The following is a 22,358-nucleotide window of genomic DNA, read 5'->3' as shown; positions in this document are numbered from 1 at the left end:
AGTGGGTTAATTTATCACCAAGTTGGAGTAAAATTAACCTTCCAAAACGAACATAGTTTATAGCTTTGAATGAATAACCACCATTTCCTCTAACACACATTCTTTTAAAAATGTAGTTTCCTATAATAAAAATTAATAGCCTCAGGATTACAAGTAAATACTCCCTGGGATTATTAAAATAAGCATTTCAATAGTATAGAAAAGCTCTTTGTCTTTTTAATGAAAAGACTTAGTCTATTTTTATGATGACATAGTTCAGAATTCTTTTAGATGCATCTTAAATTTTATGGTAACTCTTATGCAGAAATTCACTAACCCTTGGGTTTGTCTTTCTAAACAAAGCAGGCTGGATAATTAAGTGCTTGGCATTCTCTAAAGCACTTAGGCGAAAAGCATCTCAAGTTTCCTGATAAAGATCAGGTCTTTGAGATTTATTATAATTTTTTTCTACATCTCTATACTCACGAAAGCTTCATAGTATAGATTTTGTTGTTGTTGAGACGGAGTTTCGCTCTTGTCGCCCAGGCTGGAGTGCGATGGTACGATCTCGGCTCACTGCAACCTCTGCCTTCCAGGTTCAAGCGATTCTCCTGCCTCAGTCTGGGATTACAGGCACCTGCCACAACACCCAGCTGATTTTTGTATTTTTAGTGGAGACAGGATTTCACCATGTTGGCCAGGCTGGTCTTGAACTTCTGGCCTCAAGACATCCACCCGTCTTGGCCTCCCAAACTGTTGGGATTACAGGCGTGAGCCACCATGTCTGGCTCATAGTATAGCTTCTGTAAGTCCATTGTTTTCTGATTTTTAATCACTTACATATGTATGTATCTGTCATAATTCTAAACACTTTACATATATTTGTTATTTAACTCTACGAGATAAAGGCTTTTAAAAAAATCTTCTTTTTTTGGTGCATTTAAATTTTATTTGAAATTTCATTTTTATTTATTTATTTTTGAGTAGAGTTTTGCTCTGTCGCTCAGGCTGGAGTGCAGTGGAGCGATCTCAGTTCACTGCAATCTCTGCCTCCTGGGTTCAAGAGATTCTCGTGCCTCAGCCTCCCGAGTAGCTGGGATTACAGGCATGTACCACCACACCCAGCTAATTTTTGTATTTTTAGTAGAGACGAAGTTTCACCATGTTGGCCAGGCCACTCCTCACCTTATGTGATCCACCTGCCTTGGCCTCCCAAAGTGCTGGGATTACAGGCGTGAGCCACCGCGCACAGCCCATGCTGTTTTAAATCTCCATTTTACATGTGTGAAAACTGAGGCACTGAGCAATACTCGACCTGTCCAAATGCACACAACTATAAGTGGGAGAGCCAGGATTCAAACACGCAATCTGTTTCCAGGGTCCTTGAAAGTCTATACATTCTTACTATGGGGGAAGAAGAAGAAAGAAAGAAAATAAAAGCGAAGTTGACAGAATGTATGACATGGTCCCTTCTATCCACAAGAAACATCCATTATTAACAGTTAATTTTGTTGTTATTGTTGTTGTTTTTTTGAGACAGAGTCTTGATGTGTTGCACAAGTTGGAGTGCAATGGTGCGATCTTGGCTCACTGCAACCTCTGCTTCCTGAGTTCAAGCAATTCACTTGCTTCAGCCTCCTGAGTAGCTGGGATTACAGGCATGTGCCACCATGCCTGGTTAGTTTTTGTATTTTTAGTAGAGATGGGGTTTCACTATGTTGGCCAGGCTGGTCTTGAACTCCTGATCTCAGGTGATTCGCCCACCTCAGTCTCCCAAAGTGCTGGGATAACAGGTGTGAACCACTGTGCCTGGCCAACAGTTTATGTTTTAACTTTAAATCTAATTATAGAGTACAAATACAAAGATAATGGCATTCTTGTGGGAAGGGATAGCCATAATTTTTTTTTATTTTTTATTTTTTTTGAGATGGAATCTAGCTCTGTTGCCCAGGCTGGAGTGCACTGGCATGATCCTGCTCACTGCAACCTCGCCTCCCGGGTTCAAGCGATTCTTTTGCCTCAGCCTCCCGAGTAGAGAGTAGCTGGGGCTACAGGCATGTGCCACCATGCCTGGCTAGGTTTTGTATTTTTAGTAGAGACAGGGTTTCACTGTGTTGGCCAGGTTGGTCTCAAACTCCTGACCTCAAGTGATCCACCCACCTTGGCCTCCCAAAGTGCTGGGATTACAGGTATTAGCCACGGCACCCGGCCGGTATAGCCACGATTAAAAGCAAATATGAATCCATTATCTGGTTGGCAGGAAACTTCCAAGCAACCTAAGTTTGACACAACTCACTCTCTGGAATTGGACAGGGATACGGGCCCCCACTAACCCAGCTAACTCAGCTTAAATGTGGGCAGCTGACAACTGCTGGGTCAGTCTAGTGCTCAATAGGGCAAAGGCAGGGGTAGAAACCAGGTATCCCAGATGAGTCAGCCAGAAAAGATAATCCAGCACCAGCAGGTCTGTGGGTCTTGTGCTGGCCATGAGGACAGTTCTCAGTTATGCGGAGTCCCAGGGCTGTGCCAAAACAGCTGTTACTGGTTGTGTGCAAGATACTGTCTGAAGCGTGTTAATCAAAATGAAAGGCATCCTGGTAGGAGAGTGTTGAACATGGCATGGGTATAGCCATGTGTGGGAATCAGGCATCCAGAAATGGACAAAGTGGGGCCACTGCAAATAGTACAAGAATGAATATACACAATGACTTAGGTCAGTAGTTCTCAAATGTTTTGATATCAGGATCCCTTAATGCTGTTAAAAATTACTTGTAACCCCCATGGCCGGGCATGGTGGCTCATGCCTGTAATCCCAGCACTTTGGGAGGCCAAGGTGGGTGGATCACTTGAGGTCACAAGTTCGAGACCAGCCTGGCCAATATGGTGAACCCCCCCCAATCCCTACTGAAAAACAAGAACAAAAAAATTAGCCAGATGCGGTGGCATGTGCCTGTAATCCCGGCTACTTAGGAGACTGAGGCATGAGAATCGCTTGAACCCAGGAGGCAGAGGTTGCAGTGAGCTGAGATCGCGCCATTCCACTCCAGCCTGGGCAACACAAAGAGACTCCGTATCAAAAAAAAAAAAAAAAAAAAATTACTGGTGACCCCAAAGAGCTTTTGTTTATATGGATTATAGCTATTTATATTTTCTCTTTTAGAAATTAAAACTGAAGAAGCTTGAAAATGCAAGAATATACCAGCACACATTCCATTAGCCATTAGCAATGAGTCAGCACATAGTCCCTGGAATATTCCACCACACCTTTGAAAGAATGAGAGTGAAAAAGGCAAATAATGAATTAGTATCATTTTTAAAGTAGTTTTGATTTCACTTACTCCCTGTTAGTGTCTTGAAGGTCTCCAGGAGGTCCCCAGACCAAACTTTGAGAATTACTGGTCTAAATAATATATAGTAGGCTGGGCGCAGTGGCCCACGCCCATAATCCTAGCACTTTGGGAGGCGAGGCGGGCAGATCATGTGAGGTTAGGAGTTCAAGACCAGCCTGGCCAATATGGTGAAACCCCATCTCTACTAAAAATACAAAAATTAGTAAGGCATGGTGGTGCATGCCTGTAGTCCCAGGTACTCAGGAGGCTGAGGCAGGAGAATTGCTTGAACCTGGGAGGTGGAGGTTGCAGTAAACCAAGATTGCACCACTGCACTCCAGCCTGGGAAACAGAGTGGGACTCTCAAAAAAAAAAGAAGAAAGTTAGGACTGGGTAAGTACTGTTGTTGCAAGCCATCATTGCTAGTACCTTTCATTCATTCTTTTTTTTTTTTTTTTTTTTGAAGACAGAGTCTTACTCTGTTATCCAGGCCAGAGTGCAGTGGTGCTATCTCAGCTCACTGCAACATCTGTCTCCCAGGTTCAAGTGATTCTTGTTCCTCAGCCACCACGCCTGGCTAATTTTTGTATTTTTAGTAGAGACAGGGTTTTGCCATGTTGGCCAGGCTGGTCTCGAACTCCTGGCCTCAAGAGATCCATCCAAAGTGCCGGGATTCCAGTTGTGAGCCACCACGCCCGGTCTATTACTGCTACTACTTTTCAAGACTCAGAGAGACTAGAAACGGAAATTCTGGGCTGGGAGTGGTGGCTCACACCTGTAATTCCAGCACTTTGGGAGGCTGAGGAGGGTGGATCACTTGAGGTCAGGAGTTCAAGGCCAGCCTGGCCAACATGGTGAAACCCCATCTCTACTAAGAATATAAAAATTGGCCGGGCATGGTGGCTTACGCCTGTAATCCCAGCACTTGGGGAGGCCGAGGTGGGCGGATCACGAGGTCAGGAGATCAAGACCATCCTGGCTAACATGGTGAAACCCCGTCTCTACTAAAAATACAAAAAATTAGCCGGGTGTAGTGGCAGGTGCCTGTAGTCCCAGCTACTTGGGAGGCTGAGGCAGGAGAATGGCGTGAACCCGGGAGGCAGAGCTTGCAGTGATTGCAGATCGCGCCACTGCACTCCAGCCTGGGGGACAGAGACAGACTCCGTCTCAAATAATATAAAAATTAGCCGGGTGTGGTGGCAGGTGCCTGTAATCCCAGTTACTTCAGAGGCTGAGGCAGGAGAATCGCTTGAACCTGGGAGGTGGAGGTTGCAGTGAGCTGAGATCGTGTCATTACACTCCAGCCTGGGAGACAAGAGTGAAACTTCTTCTCAAAACAAAACAAACTGATATTCTGCTGCAGAAAAAACTCATGTCTCCAGCAATGATCATATTGGCCAACAGAAACAGCCAAGTGCAGGAAATGGCTTCTTCCTCATTTCTCCCTTACGAATCTTACCTAAATACATCTAATGGACCATATCTAGTTCTTACCCAGAATCCTACATGGATGGAAGCCTGTGAAATGCCATTTATAAAATTCCACCTCTGCAGTATGAGAAGGTTCACTAGAATGAAGTAGGAAAGTGTTAAGTCCCAGTTGAACATATTCAACACACATTTCTGTCTATGGATTGATTAGAATGTGAGCTCCACGAGGGCAGAGAGTTTAGCCTGACTTGTGGTGTTTTTGTTTTGTTTCGTTTTTAAGACAGGGTCTCACTCTGTCACCCAGGCTGGAGTGTAGTGGCGCAACCATAGGTCACTGCAGACTCGAACTCCTGGGGTCAAGCAATTCTTCCACCTCAGCCTCCTGAGTAGCTGAGACTACAGGCATGTGTACTGGTGATATTGGTGATACTCTTCTTTTTTTTTTTTTGAGTTTTGCTCTTGTTGCCCAGGCTGCTGGAGTGCAATGGCTTGATCTCGGCTCACTGCAACCTCCACCTCCCAGGTTCAATCAATTCTTCTGCCTCAGCCTCCCGAGTAGCTGGGACTACAGGCGCCCGCCACCACGTCCAGCTAATTTTTGTATTTTTAGTAGAGACAAGGTTTCACCATGTTGGCCAGGATGGTCTCGATCTCTTGACCTCGTGATCTGCCCACCTCAGCCTCCCAAAGTGTTGGGATTACAGGCGTGAGCCACTGCACCCAGACAGAATTTCCTGCCTTTTTAAGGTTGCATAGTGTTCCATTATATGTATACCAAATGTGTTTATACATTCAACCATCAATGGACATTTGGGTTGCTTCCATCTCTTAGCTATTGTGAATAGTGCTGCTGTGAACATGGGTGTGCAAATATCTCTTGGAGATCCTGCTTTCAATTCTTAGGGATATATACCCAGAAGGGGATTGCTGTATCATATGTTAGTTCTATTTTCAATTTTTTTCAGGAACCACCATATTGCTTTCCATAACGTTGCGCCATTTTACAATCCTACCAACTACAGATTGCTTTTAGAAGCTCAACGATCATATATATCATAAGAAATTGCCTCAAGTACAATATAGAACATCAACAGAAGTAAAATCCAGACCATTGTACTTCATATACGTCAATCAGGAGGGTTTAAATTAATAACTCTTATAAAACATCGATCATACATTCATCATGTCTTTTCAAAATGGAAATATATAAATTAGAGGTCTTATTTTTATTTTATTTTTATATATTTGTTTATTTTTCGAGACGGAGTCTCTCACTCTGTCACCCAGGCTGCAGTGCAATGGTGCCATCTCAGCTCACTCCAAGCTCTGCCTCCTGCAATTCTCATGCCTTAGCCTCCTGAGTAGCTGGGACTACAGGTGCCTGCCACCACACCTGGCTAATTTTTGTATGTTTTGTAGAGATGAAGTTTCACCATATTGGCCAGGCTGATCTTGAACTCCTGACCTCAGGTGATCTGCCTGCCTCAGCCTCCCAAAGTGCTAGGATTACAGGTGGGAGCCACCGTGCCCAGCCTTTGGATTTTATTCTTTTTTTTTTTTTTTTTTGAGATAGAGTCTTGCTCTGTAGCTCAGGCTGGAGTGCACTGGCACGATCTCAGCTCACTGCAACCTCTGTCTCCCAGGTCCTGGTTCAAGCGATTCTCTTGCCTCCCAAGAAGCTGGGATTACAGGCATGAGCCACCATGCCCAGCTAATTTTTGTATTTTTAGTAGAGACAGGGTTTCACCATGTTGGCCAGGATGGTCTCGATCTCTTGACATTGTGATCCACCTGCCTTGGCCTCCCAAAGTGCTGGGATTACAGGCGTGAGCCACCGTGCCCGGCCTGGATTTTATTCTTTTTTTTTTTTTTTTTGAGACAGAGTCTCTGCTCTGTTGCCCAGGCTGGAGTGTAGTGGCACGATCTTGGCTCACTGCAAGCTCCGCCTCCCAGGTTCACGCCATTCTCCTGCCTCAGCCTCCTGAGTAGCTGGGACTGCAGGCGCCTGCCACCAGGCCCGGATAATTTTTTTGTATTTTTAGTAGAAACGGGGTTTCACCGTGTTAGCCAGGATGGTCTCGATCTCCTGACCTCATGATCCACCTGCCTCGGCCTCCCAAAGTGCTGGGACTATAGGCGTGAGCCACCGCGCCCAGCCTGGATTTTATTCTTAAATGACTGTAAAGACACTGGAGTGCTAGCAAGATACAGCTTCTGCTCTGGGGAGGAATTTGCATGCTGTCTTGTAGCTGTGTTTTAGAATCATAGCTGCCACATAATGATATTTTGGTAAATGATAGAATACATATATGATGGTGGTCCCATAAGATTATATAATATTTTTACTGTACCTTTTCTATGTTTTTTATATGTTTAAATACACAAATACATGCCATTGTGTTACAATTGCCTACAGTATTTAGTACAGTCACATGCTGTACAGATTTGTATCCTAGGAGCAATAGGTTATACCATATAGCTTAGGTGTGTATAAGTCCATTTTACGATGTTCGTACAATGATGAAACTACCTAATGAGGCATTTCTCAGCACATATTCCTGTCCTTAAACAGCGTGTATATATATGTAAATGCTTTAGGCATAACCTTTCTGGGGCTATTGCATTGGTTACTCATGGGCTCCCTCTGGTGGAGTTGGTGGCTCAGTTTGCAGGGTTTTCAGATCAGGAAAAGCAAAGTAAATGAGCAATTTAGCCTTCCATTCAACAAACATTTACTGAGTGCCTACAATGTACCAGGCTCCATTCTGGTGCTGAAAAACATCCGTGAACAAATTGGACAAACATCCATGGACTCATAGAGCTTACATTCTGGTAGGGGGAGAGAGACACTAAGCCAAATTTACAAGCAACTTGTGGGATGGGAAAGTACAAGGAGGATGGTAGTGTTCCAATTTCAAATGTAGTGTCAGGGAAGATCCCATTGAGAAAGTGACATGTGAATAAAGATGTAAATGAGGTGAGCGGGTGAATGATGCAGGTATCTGGGGGAAGAGCACTCCAGGCAGACGGATTAAAAAGCACAAAGGCCCTGAGCCTACCTGCAGGTTTGAGGAATGGCAGAGGCCAGTGTGCTTTAAGGGGAAGGATGACAGAAGGAGTAGGAGTTGAGGTTAGAGCAGAGTTGTACTGGAGGTGTAAAATCTTGAGGGTCCTGTAGGCCAATATAAGGATTTTGGTTTTCACTCTGAAATAGGAATGCATTGGAGGAGGGACATGATCTAATTAGGGTTTTAATAGGAGCCCATTGCTACCATATTAATAGATTGTGGGGGCCGGACACGGAGGCTCACGCCTGTAATCCCAGCACTTTGGGAGGCTGAGGCGGACGGATCACTTGAGGCCAGGAGTTCAAGACCAACCTGGCCAACATGGCAAAACCCCATCTCTACTAAAAATGTAACAATTAGCCGGGTGTGCTGTCAGGCGCCTGTAATCCCAGCTATTCAGGAGGCTGAGGCAGGAGAACCCAGGAGGCGGAGGTTGCAGTGAGCCGAGATCAGGCCACTACACTCCAGCCTGGGTGACAGAAGGAGACTCCATCTGAAAAAAAAAAAAAAGATTGTGGGAAGGCAAGGGTATAAATAGGGCACTCACAGTCACTGACTGACTGGTTTATACCAAGGGAGGCAGTAAATGGTCAGATTCTGGACAGATTTTGAAGGCAGATCTTGCAGAACTTGCTGATGGAGTAGATGTGGGATGTGAGAGAGGAGTTAAGGATCTTAGAAAATGATATTGCTTAGTACATTGTTGTCATCGGAAGAGGTGATCAAATATACAGTCAAAAAATGTAGAAAAAAGTGTTTTTTTCTGGATTTTGTTATTCGTGGTATTTGTGAGCTAATAAAAATGTTTTTATTTTTTCTCATTATAAAAGGTTCACTTTTATATCTAATATTGTATTTGTAATTTTGGATTTTTTTTTTTTTTTTTTTTTTGACAGCGTCTCGCTCTGTTGCCCAGGCTGGAGTGCAGTAGCATAACCGTAACTCACAGCAGCCTCTACCTCCCGGGCTCAGTCAGATGCGTGCCACCACACCTGGATAATTTTTCTGTTTTGTTTTGCTTTCTTTCGTAGAGACAGGGTCTAACTTTGTTGTCCAGGGTGATCTCCAACTCCTGGGCTCAAGCAACCCGCCGACCTCGGCCTCCCAAAGCGCTAGGATTTCAGGCGTGAGCCATTGCGCCTGGCCTTCATTATTTTAAAGAGGCCCCAAAATTGAATAAACGTCAAGTCTCCACAAAGCCTGAATTCAACCTTGCTTCTAGCCCATACTTGGGTTGTAATTTAAAATTAACAAAACATTTAAGAATTTTGTTTCTGAAAACAGTGTGCACGAAGTGAGTTGTAGCTTCATATAATATTAAGGATAAACTAAATTTGGGGATAAAAAGATCACCTTGGGGTCAGGTGCAACGGCTCACGCCTGTAATCCCAGCACTTTGGGAGGCCGAGGGGGACAGATCAACTGAGCTCCAGAGTTGGAGACCAGCCTGGGCAACATGGCAAAATCCTGTTCTTACCGAAAAATACAAAAATTAGCCAGACGTGGTGGTGAGCACCGGTAGTCTTAGCTACTCGGGAGGCTGAGGTGGGAGGATCACTTGAACCTGGGAGGCGGGGGTTGGAGTGAGCTGAGATGGCGCCACTGCACTCCAGCCTGGGCGACAGGGCTAGACTCTGTGTCAAAAGTAAAAAAAAAAAAAGGCTGGGCGCGGTGGTTCACGCTTGTAATCCTAGCACTTTGGGAGGCCGAGGCAGGCGGATCACCTGAGGTCGGGAGTTCGAGACCAGCCTGACCAAGATGGAGAAACCCCTTTCTACTAAAACTACAAAATCAGCCGGGCGTGGTGGCACATGCCTGTAATCCCAGCTACTGGAAAGGCTGAGGCAGGAGGATCGCTTGAACCCGGGAGGTGGAGGTTGCAGTGAGCCAAGATCGCGCCATTGCACTCCAGCCTGGGCAATAAGAGCGAAACTCCATCTCAAAAAAAAAAAAAAGAAAAAGAAAAGAAAAGAACAAAGAAAAAAGATCACCTTGGGCTAGCCTCCCAAATGTCTTCCAAAACTTCCCACTCATTCTCCTTCCCATAGTTTTTCTAAATCTACCAAATGCACCTAGCACTTCTCACGTTCCTTTTACCGAGGTAGGGATTACGCGCATTTTTAAAGACTTCCTTAAAAGTGAAGGCGGTAGCACCGTCGGGACTGCCTGGGGCTCACCCAGAAGCTGCCGTCTTAGTGGCATCGAGAGGGGCGTGGCCATGGGCGGGGCTCGCCGTGCCGGCAGAGTGGGCGGAGCTTAGGCGCTTCCCCGCCCGGTCAGACTCAACACATGCGCCCAGAGGCTTCTGGTGGAACGAGGTGTGGATCATAAGGGGACTCTGGCAGCTTACTTCCGGTTCCTAGGGATGCGCATCCGGGTCACACTAACGCCGCGGTTTCCTCCGCTCGCTTGGTTCTACTGTGGGTCGGGACTGGTCTCCATGTCCTGCTGTGGGACTTTTACAGCCTTTGGGTGAGTCTCCGCTGCCGACAGGGTTTGAGCGCAGCCGGTTGAGCCCGGCCTGAAAGGTCTAGCGTTCTGCCTCGGTCCTTGTGTGTGGGAGTCTGTTCGCCTGTCCCTTGTCCCTGCAGTACTTCACTCACCTCAGCCCTTTCCTTCACGCTGGCCTCGCCTTATTCACCTCAGCTTAGCCTTCTCGCGCTTCTGTGCATCTCTCGCCTTGCTGTTTTTCCTCAGCCTTATCAGCCCTTTTCCAACCTCGGTTTCTTGCCTTACACCTCAGAGCTTCTCTCAGCCGCTGCCTCTCCTTTTTTCTCCTTCTCCCTTCTTTTAGCACCTCTTTTCCCCTACCCCTGATCTGGGATCTCAGCGTTCTTTCACCCGGCGACACGGCCCACCTTCTAATTGTGCTCACTCTTCACCACTGAGAAACAGAGCCTCTCTCTAGGGTCTTAGGTCCCTGTCCCCCAACTTTCTTCACCTTTGATCATTCCTCCTGGGACCAGTAGGTGACAGTGCTTCTCCTAGGGTTCTCCTGCCTGTCCTTAGCTAGAGGAGGGCTTTGCCAAAGCCCCGAAATAGGAAGACTTCCCTAGCCTGGGGGAAGTTTTGCCTTAAGGCGCTGGGTTAGACTGAACTCTGGTAGCTTCCATAGTTAGGGTTCAACAAAGGCGTTCCTAGTTCTTCGCTTTACCTCAGTTTTGGGGCTCTCTCAAGAGCAGCTAACAGGTGGCAGGCACACGGTACTGCTAGCGGTTGGGCTGGCGCGATCTTGTGAATTGACAAGTCATGAGGACGTTCTGTCAGTTTTGTGTTCCCATGAGAATGGATGTGCACAGCTGAGACAAAAATGCCAATGTTTTGGGACGTTCAGCTCTGTTTTCGGCATGGACGTTTCTTAGAGGACACTTGTGATGATAGAGGACAGGGTTTGTGAGGAGGTCATTAGCCCCAGATATATGAATTTATTGTGTTGTTACCGAAAAGTGTTCTGCTGAAGAGTTCACTATAGTAATTTCAGAGTAATCTTCTTTAAACTTAGTATGCACATATGCGTTTTTTCATTTTTACCCTATTAAGTTTTCTACTTATCTTCCTCTTCCTTCATTAGCCAGACATTACTTAGAATTACATTACTCAGAAGTACATTGCTTAGAATATTCTTCTAACTTTTGTGGGTTTTTTTCCTTACCATTTCCACCTTTGTCGTAAAACTGTCATTTTCTCATTTTGAGATTTAGGGCACCTTTCTTAAATTTCCCTAGAGGTTTAAAGTCATTTATAACGTGAAAGAATTGCATTTAATAATGGTTAGTGCCCCCTTTCCCAAATTTCGTGATCTAGAGTATAGGCTTGGATAATCTTCATTTTTTCCCGATGTTTATGGTGTATATCTAGCACTTGATTGCAGAGGTTTTTGTGTGATCGATTTCTGTAATCTATAAATTGTGCTTTAAAGTGTAGTACTTTAGTATGAACTTAAATACAGCTCTGAGCACCTGCTTATCTTTTGGCTAAATAGCTATAGAAAAATGTCCTTCATTATATGATACATATACATATAAGAGTGTATAGACCTTGGCTTATTCCATAATTGGGCTCTCTTCGGCTGTTTTTAGCAAAGGACTTTGGAGTTTGGCCATGTTAGTCCTAGAAGCCACAGAGAAGGACCCTTCTAATTGGCTTTCAGGATTTACCTAACTGCTAAGCGAAGCCTCTTTGAAAGTTTCTTATGTGTACCTCCTCCCCACTACCTAGCTCTAGCTTCTGTCCAACCTGGCCTTACTATTTTCCATCCTTCAAAACTAACCCCAATATGTATGACTTACTCCAGCTGCTTCCTTACCTTCAGGTTTATGGGCTTCATTTAAGCCATGGGAATGCCAGCTTTATTAATGCAGATTAATATAAGAACGTTAAACCCCAAAAATGATGGGAAATCACTCTGTCTTCAAAACAATAGAAAATAACAAAATCTACTTTTAAAGATTATATACCATTGTCACTAGTAAGAAGTGGCACTTTTATTTACAAAGCATAAAGAAATTAGGGTTTAAGTCTGGCATGGTGGCTCACACCTATAATCCCCAGCACTTTGGAAGGCCAAGGTGGGAGGATTGGCCAGGAGTTCAAGACCAGCCTGGGCAACATAGACAAAATTAGCCTGGTGTGGTGGTGTGCACCTGTAGTCCCAACTACTCAGGAGGTTGAGGTTGGAGGATCGCTTGAGCCCAAGATTTTGAGGTTACAGTGAGCTGTGATCATGACACTGCACTCCACAGGGCAACAGAGTGAGACCCTGTCTCTTAAAAAATAAATAAATAGCCGGGCGCGGTGGCTCAAGCCTGTAATCCCAGCACTTTGGGAGGCTGAGACGGGCGGATCACAAGGTCAGGAGATCGAGACCATCCTGGCTAACACGGTGAAACCCCGTCTCTACTAAAAAATACAAAAAACTAGCCGGGCGAGGTGGCGGGCGCCTGTGGTCCCAGCTACTCCGGAGGCTGAGGCAGGAGAATGGCGTAAACCCAGGAGGCGGAGCTTGCAGTGAGCTGAGATCCGGCCACTGCACTCCAGCCTGGGCGACAGAGCCAGACTCAGTCTCAAAAAAAAAAAAAAATAAAAAAATAAATAAATAAATAAATAAATAAATTACAACTTAAACAGTTAATCATTTTTCCAAGGTCATTTTTTTTAAGTCCCTTACATGCTCTCAGAGTAGCGGGTGTTAATTCTGTTAAAGCCATAGGCTGGAAAGCACAATATAGTATTTAGTGGGTCATTTCAGTATATGTATGTCGTGTATGAATGAGACTATTAGGATAAGAAATCTATGACACGGATTTTAAAATGAAAGCCGAAGTTATTTTGCCTTCAAAGAGGGACTAGAGAAAGAAACTGTTTTGTGCAGAAGTAGAAGTTGAAAAGTTTTAGGAGTCTCTTTTGTTCTTCTAAAATGACTTTGGCCTGTATATTCTGCATTGAAGCCATTAATTAAATGAGCGTCCTGTATTGTCATTGGAGCAGTTGTGTTCATGCTGCTGATCATCAAGCCTGCCCCTCCACCTAGCTGCCAAATGAAATCAAACCAACCAAACAAACAAACAAACCCAGAGACAGCTTAATGTGTGTTTGGTTTTAAAGCTCAGGAAAAAAAATTACTGTTGATTTTCTATAAAAATTTCTACTTTAGTTTGTAGCCCTAAGGGCTCAATTTAAAATATGTTTCTGCATATTAGCTTTATGCTCATCAAGTTTTCTTATTTTGGTTTGGTTTGATTATTTTTTGTTCTTTTTTGTCATTTTATTTGCTAGTGTACTTTGTCTTACATTTTTTTGTTTGTTTTTTGGTCCTTGAATCCTATGTTTAAGGAGATGTAGTTTTTTGTTTGTTTGTTTGTTTGTTTTTTTGTCTCAAAAAAAAAAAAAAACCCTTGCTCTGTTGGCCAGGCTATAGTGCAGCGGCGCGATCTTGGCTCACTGCAGCCTCGATCTCCTGGGCTGAAGCCATCCTCCCACAGCCTCCAGGATAGCTGGGACTACAGGCTTATGCCACCACGCCTGGCTAATTTTTAAATTTTTTTGGAGAGGCAGGGTTTCACCATGTTTCCCAGGCTGATCTCAAACTCCTAGACTCAAGCAATCCGCCTGCCTTGGCCTCTCAAAGTGCTGGAATTAAGGTGTGAGCCACCACCCACAGGCGGCTGATGTAGTTTTGAAAATTTAAGAAACAAAATATACCTCCAACAAGTCCTTGTTACTTGTACCTTGTAGCGTTGTGGTTTCTGTGCTCTGCCAAAGCTTTTTCATGACTTCATTTATTTTGTTTTGATTATAAATAAAAGGCTCATGGAACTTCTTTTTAGGTAGCAGTTTGTTCAAAAGATATTTCTGTTCTGCATGTAACAACAGGATACTTTAGCTCATGTATGATTTAAATGGAGGAAGAATAGTTCAAAACAGGAATGTGTATTTTAAAATATTAGGAATAGTCAGCACTTTGGGAGGCTGAGGCGGGCGGATTGCCTGAGTTCAGGAGTTTGAGAACAGCCTGGGCAACATGGTGAAACCCCATCTCTACTAAAATACAAAAAATTAGCTGGGTGTGGCAGCGTGCGCCTGTAGTCCCAGCTGCTTGGGAGGCTGAGGCACGAGAATTGCTTGAACCAGGGAGGCAGAGGTTGCAGTGAACTGAGATCGTGCTACTGCACTTCACCCTGGGCAACAGAGGGAGACTGGTCTCAAAAAAAAAATATATATATATATGTGTATATATATACACACACACATATATATAAAGAATAGGCAGTTCTTCCCGTATATTCATCTAATTAGTTTATACCAAAAGGTTGAATTGTTATATTGATAGTGAAGTGGAAAATAGGTGTACTTTCTATTTTGTAATTGACTTAAAAATACAAGTGCATATTCTTTTACAAAGTGTATGGTTTAAGCTCTAAACTACCCTGTTGGTATTGGTATCTTTTACTGTCAGAGAACATAGCAAATAATGGAACATATCATCCTTGATATTTTTATTTAGTTCCATCAACCTAAGTCCCAGGGTAGTTAATTATTAAATGTAGAAGTAATTTAGGCATTTTCTCTGTTATTTGTAGTATATTTAAAAACAGCCATTTAAAATATGGGTTTCATAAAATTTGTCTTTGCTGTTTTCCTATTTAAGTATGCAATAGTATTTTGAATCAGAAAAGGAATGTGTAGTTTAAATAGTACCAACTTACTGTAAATAAGTTAACAGATCAGCCCAAGGCAGTCAGTGCTTCATATCATGAAGATCTTACTATAGATTGTGTTGGATGCACTTTAACTTATTAGCTTGGTTAATGTTTGTAGCAGTTAGATGGTTTTCATTTTCTTCCCTAGAAAATAATTAGCAATACTCTTTGTAATACATTTATTTCAGCAAATATTGTTGAGGCACCTACTGTGTACAGTTACAGTAGTACATATTTAGGCTATTTATGTGACTAGGTAATATTGCATCTGGCTGATATTTACACTTAAATTCTGAATTTGATCTTATCTGTACATTTCTGAATTAAATGTAAGACAACATAATTAGAATTAAATAAACTGAATTGACATAAAATCATGTTCTTTCATTATAGATACAATCAAATAATTTTCACTTGGGGAACTTTTTGATAACTGAACCATGAAAATCTGTAGTGGTAAAATGGTAAAAGTAAAAGTGAACTTTACATAGCACTTACTATGTACCAGGAACTATTCTAAGTAGTTTACATGTATTAACTCTTTAATCTTTACAACCCTATTAAATAAGGGTACTATTCTTTTTTTTTTTTTTTTTTTTGAGTCTTGCCCTTGTGCTGTTGCCCAGGCTAGAGTGCAGTGGCACAATCTCGGGTCACCGCAACCTCCGCCTCCTGAGTTCAAGTGATTCTCCTGCCTCAGCTTCCTGAGTAGCTGGGATTACAGGCATGCACCACTATGCCCGGCTAATTTTTGTATTTTTAGTACAGATGGGGTTTCACCATGTTGGTCAGGCTGGTCTCGAACTCCTGACCTCGTGATCCGCCCGCCTCAACCTCCCAAAGTGCTGACATTACAGGCGTGAGCCACCATGCCCAGCCAAGGGTACTATTAATATCTCCATTTTACATATAAGGAAATGGAGGTACAAAAGTTATGTAACTTGCCCAAAGTAACACAACTAGTTATCAAAGAGCTGGATTTGAACTTAGTCTTTTTGGCTCCTGAGTTAATCTTTTTTGTGCATGGGTCTGCTACTTTAGTGATTTCTCTCTTTATAGGTTGAGGTTTAAAATCTAGTTTGTCTATAACACAAAAGAGTACTGCTTTTGGTTAGGAACCTTCAGGGAGGGTTTTATTTGGCCTTTTTACTAATGATGGCTTAAGGCAAATTGCAAACCTTTTACTACCGATGTTTCTCAGATGGCAAAACCATATATTAAGACAATACAGGATCAAATTCCTCCTCCGTTAGAAAAATTATCTTATGGAAGTGAATTACTTTGGAGTTACTTGGAGATAAGTCACTATTTTTTATAAAATGGCCCCTCGAAGTTAATTTTTTTCTTTTATCTTCAGAGTATTAAACAAACTTATGTAGTAGTCTTAAAATTCTTAAATCTTACCATTCCCATATGAATTTAACAACATGGAAATATAAAACAGAAGACTAAAACTGAAACATCTGATTCACCACTGGTCTCATTTCCAAATTTGGAAATTTGTGTAAAATTAAGTACATTCAACTCTTCAGGACTATCATGTTTAGAGTACATTCATCTCTTTAGGACTGTCATGCTTAAAGTAGTATATTTACATTAGTGATTTTATTTTTACTTTAGAAAAGATGAGGAGAACTTTCACAAATTACTTTCTAAATGAGAAGATGCAAATAATAGTCATTTAGAGTATTATTAATCATGTTAAGATGATTCTTTTGTGCCTTTATTAAGCCCAAATTTAAAAACTTAATCAAATATCTGGGGGAAGGAGATTGTTTTATGTAAGTTGAGGTGCACCTTAATGCAGGAGTCTTGTACTCAGATAATGATATTATTTTTCTGAATATTTTGAAAACAGTTGAGAATCGTAGAATCTGGTTTACAGGAAAAGTATAAATATTTCTGGCAAGAAGTGACATTTGATTAGGAATACTAATTTTAATTCTCATGTTAACTCTTCTTATTAATTGAGACGTTAAGTATACTGTTTTTTTATAGTAGCTTTTGTCCTTTTTCCACTTGGTGGGAAAAGTATTGTTATGGAGCTGAACAGAGTAAGCTTTTGCTATGATGATAATACTTGTTGATGTTTAGAATATTCTTTAGTTTTAGTTAAACATTTAATTTTTGATTCAAAGCAATTCTCTTTTATATTATGTGGGTCTGATAATCAGTGTATTTAAAAATTTCAATAGTTTTCTTTCACCTGAAATTTAATATTGTAGCAATTACTGAATTTAGGAAAATTGGTAGGTAGTTGCTGTCAGCACCGTTACTACGGGAATACATTAGAATGATTAGCTTTTAGGTGGAGTTGAATTTTTTCTTTAGTTTCCATAGTAATTGAACATGATTTAGGTCAACTTCACCTGTTGTGCCCCTCCCCCTTTTCAAAATAAGAGGAACATTTAATTTAGCACAATGATGTTAATTTTTCCTAGTAGATTGATGATATGAATATGATAATCTCACTCTCTTACCAAAAGAATAATCCAATATATACATGTATGAATTTTGGGGGAATATTTTAGACTTAAGAGAACATTATAGGGTAAAAAAAAAAGTGCCTAAATATCTTATAAAAATCAGTGTTTTATTACATCACTGAATTTTTGTCTTTTAAATTTAAAAATGTCAAATTTAGGAAACATCTGTGATAATTTAAAGAAGAATTTTTGAAATCGGCTTTTCCTTTTCACCAGGTGTTCCTCTGCTATAGGTTAGGAAGCAGTAATTAGGTAACACTAATGAATAATGTTCTTGAGAGTGAGAACTAGAGCTTCGCAAAGAGAATAGGCCATCTCTCATATTTAGTGAGGCATTTAATAGCTAGATAAACTGAAAATTTTTGTTTTCATTTCTATGTATTTTCTGTTAGTATGTATTTATTTACTGTAGGTACCTCACATTCTGTGCAAAAAAAATTTTGGAAGTAACTCAGTGGTTTCCTTTATCTTTTTCGTTCTCTTTCAGAGGCTTGCTTATATAAAACTACAGTTTAGAGAACCATCGGCTGGGCGTGGTGGCTCATGCCTGTAATCCCAGCACTTTGGGAGGCCGAGGCGGGAGGATCACCTGAGGCAGAAGTTCAAGACCAGCCTGGCCAACATGGTGAAACCCTGTCTCTACTAAAAAAAAATACAAATTTAGCCGGGCGTGGTGGCAGGCGCCTATAATCCCAGCTATTTGGGAGGCTGAGGCAGGAGAATTGCTTGAACCCGGGAGGCAGAGGTTGCAGTGAGCCGAGACAACGCCATTGCACCCTAGCCTGGGCAACAGGAGCAAAACTCTGTCTCAAAACAAACAAAAAAGAGAACCATCAAACTCTGAATGTTGTTTCCTATGTAGTGTGAAGTGGTTACTTTCTTCCGTTTTTGACTGGCCAGTTTTTTGTTTCTGGTAAAGTGGCTTTCCAACTTTTCTGATCGTGACCCACTATAAAATACATTTTACATTGCTATCCAGTACTCAGACACATATGTGTACATATTAATATTTGAAATCGAAACAGAAGTTTCTTGAAACAATATTTTTACTACTGATGATGCATTGTAATATTAATATTTTCTATTCTATTTGGTTTGTTTGCTTGTTTTTTGAGACAAGATCTCACCCTGTATCACCTGGGCTGAAGTGTAGTGACACTATCACGGCTCACTGCAGCCTCGACCTCCTGGGCTCAGGTGATCCTCCCGCCTCAGCCTTCCGAGCAGCTGAGACTACAGGTGTGTGCCACCATGCCTCACTAATTTTTTTTTGTTTTGTTTTTTATAGATGGGGTTTCACCATATTGCCCAGGCTGGTCTTGAACTCCTGGGCTCAAGTGATCCTTCTGCCTCGGCCTCCCAAAGTGCTGGAACTATAGGTGTGAGCCACTGTGCCTGGCCTCTATTTTGTTTTATTGTTTTTAATTTAAAACAAACTGCTAGTTTCCATTCACTAAGTTGATATGGTAACCTGTTAATGCAATATACCTGCAGTTTGCAAAATTTTAGTGACTACTAGATTTTTCCCCTAATATTGTCTTTTTGTAATGGAAAAAGTTTCGGTTTGGGGCCAGGTGTGGTGGCTCATGCCTGTAATCCCCGCACTTTTCAAGCTCCTGAGCAATATAACATTAAATGTCAATCACTTAAGCCCAGCAGGACAAGACTAGCTTGGGCAACATAGCGAGACCTTGTCTCTACCAAAAAAAAAAAAAAGAAAATGTTTAGGTTTGCTAGTTTTTTTCTCTGCGATGTACCTGGATTTTGTAAAACTTTTAACCTAAATAGCCGCAGAACAGTCACTGAGAGGGAGGTCCTATTGTCCTGATTACCATTACTATCATCTCTGTTCTTTACCGTGTCTAGGCACATTATTTTAAAAACTAATTCTGGAATCGTGAGGTTGAAAATGCTCGGTTGTATGCTGAGCTTCCATCATTAGAATCCTTTGCTAGTTTCCATCTAACAGTCAAAAGTTTAGGTCCATTCAGTTGGTTTTCACAAACTTTGCTTCTGTTCTTGGCAACTAGTCAAAAGGTTACAAAGCTGCTTTATTCTGCTCTCTTCTGGCCCCAGTCCAGTCTTTGTAAACCAAAAAAAGAGGATTGAGGAACGAAGCAGTTTGCTCATGTGTACATGGTCAGGTGAAATAACATGATTGAAGAGTCATTAGGGTTTGCGACAGTGGATTACATTTATGTATTGTCCCAATTCATTTCCTGTAATCATAAAGGGGGAAAGGGCGTAGAAATATCAACAGTTCCTTGCCTATCCTAGCTGTTAGAGTGAAACAGGGTCAGCAGACATACTCTACTATTTTTGTACTGCTACCCATTCTTAACACTTAGTGAGCACTTACTATTTGCCAGGCACTATTTAAAGCATTTCACTTGTGTTAACTCATACTCATACTCATACTTGGGAGGCCTGGGGAAAAAAATGAGAATGGTAAAGGATAAAGAAGAAAACTTGCTGTCTTCTCGTATGTTCTCATTACTTGGCTTGAGAGTTCTGGCTGTTGGTGACTATAGTGTGGCATATCATACATTTTAAGCTCCGTCAGCTTTTAAATATCACCAGTCCTGTCTGCATTGTTCCATTATGAGACATATAGCTGTGGTTTGAGAACTCAGGCTTTGAAGCTAGCCTGCTTGGGCTTGAATACCAGGTTGGTGACTTACTATGTGTGTAGCGTTGGGCAGGTTACTCTCTGTGTCTTAGTTTTCTCATCTGTAAAATGGTGATAACAATAGCTTTTATTTTATAGACTTACTGAAAGATTAAAATAATTAATATATTAGCTGGGCATGGTGGCGCATGCCTGTAATCCCAGCTACTCAGGAGGCTGAGGCATGAAAATTGCTTAGACCTTGGAGGTGGAGGTTGCAGTGAGCTGAGATCATGCCACTGTGCTCCAGCCTGGGTAACAGAGCGAGACTCTGTCTCAATTAAAAGAGAAGAAGGAGGAGGAGGAGAAGGAGAAGGAGGGGGAGGGGGAGGGAGAGGAAGAGGAAGGGGAAGAGGAAGAGGAAAAAAAATAGTTAATATATTAAAAGTACTTAGAACAGTGCCTGACCCATAAGAAGCATTCCATAAATGTTTGCTATTAATAGTATCAACTCACAGTTGGATCTCCTGAGAGTGTTTGTGGCTATGATGAGTTCTGTATATTTGCTGAGTAACAGGACATGATTGACATTTAATGTTATATTGCTCAGGAACTTGAAAATATCTTGTCTTGAGGACCTGTAGGGAAAGTTCTTGTGTAGTGTGTTGGATTTAAAGCTAAAGGTTATCAAGGCTACACGTTATGCAGGCCCAACTTGTTTAATTTCTCTTAGGAACCACTTGTTATTTGGGCTGTAATCTTAATAGTTCTAATGGTTTGCTATTTGGGAATACTAAGCGGAGCTAGTTAGTGAATTGACTTTCACTCAAGACCAGATTTCTTTCCTTTTTATCTTAGGTGTAAGATATTTATTTATTTTATTTTTCTTTAACAAACACTTATATTATCCTGTTTGATGGAGTTTTGAAGGGATAAATAAAATTGGAGAAATAAAACATTAATAAAAAAAACTGAACCTAGATTTTACAGTTCTTCTGAAAGCTAAAGACATAGATTTCAAAAGACTTAGTTGTGTTAGTATAGTGTATAGTCAGTGTTATCCAAACACTGGCAAGCTGAAATATATGATTGGTGTATAGATGAGATATACAGATATATAGAATGTTAGAGGATTGATGACATAGGGTACAAACTTTGTCTATATAACTGGAAGCAGCACATTTATAGAATATTCATGTTGTGATTCTCAGAAATGTTAACTGCACAGATTAAAGAAGGATGAAGATAAAGTTTTAGAGTCTTTGAGTCCAGATCTTCAAAATTTTTTTTAAATTTCTTTTATCGTATTCTTATTCTTTTTGATTTCTTGTTTATTTTTTTTTTCATGTCACATGTTAACACCCACTACAAACAGAGAAATTCTTACACTCTCTGATAAGTTACTAAAACTGGAGAGAGATCCAAGGACTGTTGGAAGAAATATAGTAGAACCGTTGTACTGTTATTAAGCTCACATTGATATAGCTAATTCAGGTTAACCTCCTCCTCCTTAATACCTTTTACTATGGTTTTGAAATTTTTCCCGTGGAACACATCTGCCTTTTTCATTAGGAGATTGCAGGGGAAGCACGGTGGCTCCTGCCTATAATCCCAGCACTTTGGGAAACCAAAGTGGGCAGATCACCTGAGGTCAGGAGTTTGAGACCAGCCTGGCCAACCTGGTGAAACCTCATCTCTACTAAAAATACAAAAAAATTAGCTGGGTATGGTCGTGCACAACTGTAATCCCAGCTACTTTGGAGGCTGAGGGAGGAGAATCGCTTGAACCCAGGAGGCGGAGGTTGCAGTGAGCCGAGATTGTACCACTGTACTCCAGTCTGGGTGACAGAATGAGACTCTGTCTCAGAAAAAAAAAAAAAAAAAAAAAAAAGATTGTTTTGTAAACAACTTCAAAGGATGATTTTTGTTAAGAAGTAATATTAGAAATTATAAAAACAGGCTGGGCGCAGTAGCTCGCACCTGTAATCCCAGCACTTTGGGAAGCCAAGGCGGGTGAATCACCTGAGGTCGGGAGTTCGAGGCCAGCCTGACCAATGTGGAGAACCCTGTCTCTACTAAAAATATACAAAATTAGCCATGCTTTGTGGCGCATGCCCGTAATCCCAGCTACACAGGAGGCTAAGACAGGAGAATCGCTTGAACCTGGGAGGCAGAGGTTAAGGTGAGCCGAGAGCGCGCCACTGCACTCCAGCCTGGGCAACAAGAGCAAAACTCTGTCTCAAAAAAAAAAAAAAAAA

At 41.8% G+C, this 22,358-nt stretch overlaps 1 protein-coding gene across 4 annotated transcripts in view; it reads left to right on the top strand.

The window, feature by feature from the left end:
* Positions 1-10,106: 10,106 nt before the first annotated feature.
* Positions 10,107-22,358, top strand: part of EYA3 (EYA transcriptional coactivator and phosphatase 3) — a 120,761-nt gene continuing 108,509 nt past the window's right edge. For 3 of the 4 annotated variants that reach the window (XM_025356031.1, XM_025356024.1, XM_025356015.1), the window contains exon 1: positions 10,166-10,279. The gene's annotated coding sequence lies outside the window, so the exon portion shown is untranslated. Of the gene's footprint in view, positions 10,280-22,358 lie in introns of all 4 variants that reach the window. The other variant, XM_025356006.1, reaches the window with a different exon arrangement.

Source organism: Theropithecus gelada, chromosome 1, assembly GCF_003255815.1.
Source record: "Theropithecus gelada isolate Dixy chromosome 1, Tgel_1.0, whole genome shotgun sequence".
Taxonomy (NCBI): Eukaryota; Metazoa; Chordata; class Mammalia; order Primates; family Cercopithecidae; genus Theropithecus; species Theropithecus gelada.
This window is presented reverse-complemented; position numbering and strand designations above follow the sequence as displayed.